General features: G+C 50.7%; 1 protein-coding gene across 1 annotated transcript in view; it reads right to left on the minus strand.

Moving 5' to 3' along the window:
• Positions 1-982, minus strand: part of KIF28P — a 79569-nt gene that overhangs the window by 21143 nt on the left and 57444 nt on the right.

The raw sequence follows: 982 nt of genomic DNA on the forward strand, positions 1-982 counted from the left end.
TGGGGCAGTGGGGGGGAGTTCCTAACTTTAAAAATTCCACCTTCTTCATGAGCATTCTGGAAGAAGAAACCGTTAGGCCTGAGCCTTAGGAGACCCACTGAATACTGGCCACAGGAGAGGTTCTGGTGTTGGAAGCTCCGTTTCTGTGTAGTGACTGACCCCAAGGAGTGCAGACACGTCACCCTCCACATCCCCACATCCCCATGGCCATCTTGCATGGAGCCCTCGCGGCCATCCTGGGGGTGCACGGAGCCCTCGCGGCCATCCTGGGGGTGCACGGAGCCCTCGCGGCCGTCCTGGGGTGCACAGCTGGGGAGGGGAAGCTGGGGCTTTTGAGGTTCTGGGCGCTGTGTTCCAGCCTGTTCATTTAGGTCAGGAAGACAGCTTAAGGGCTGATGCCCTCCTTAGAAACCGCTAAATAAAAATGTAACAAGAACCATGCCAGGATAATAGATAAATAAAACGTGCTGTATACATCGAAGAGAATGTTTTTCAGCCTTCAACAAGAAGAAGGAAATTCTCAACACATGCTACATGGATGCACCTTGAGGACATTCTCCTGAGGGCATAAGGCAGTCAGAGAAAGATGAAAACGTCCTTATCTGAGGTCCCCCATCGTCAAATGCACAGAGAGAGAAGGTGGGACACACTCCTGGGGCTGGAGGGGGAGGGGTTATCTGAGGTCCCCATCGTCAAACGCACAGAGAGAAGGTGGGACAGTGGCTCCCGGGGCTGGAGGGGGAGGGGCAGCTTGCGTTTCATGGGTACAGAGTTTCCGTCTGGGAAGATGAAAATGTACTGCAGATGGATGGTGGTGACCGTCACACAATATGAATGTACTTAATGCCACTGAACTGTACTCTTAAAATGGTTAAAATGGTGAACTTTATGTATATTTTACTGAAATGAAAAATATTTAAAAAACAAGAAAGAAAAGAAATGAAACATGCCCGTGGGGCAAGAAGCATGAGCAGGGAGGGGA

This window comes from Mandrillus leucophaeus, unplaced genomic scaffold (assembly GCF_000951045.1).
Source record: "Mandrillus leucophaeus isolate KB7577 unplaced genomic scaffold, Mleu.le_1.0 Scaffold655, whole genome shotgun sequence".
Lineage (NCBI taxonomy): Eukaryota > Metazoa > Chordata > Mammalia > Primates > Cercopithecidae > Mandrillus > Mandrillus leucophaeus.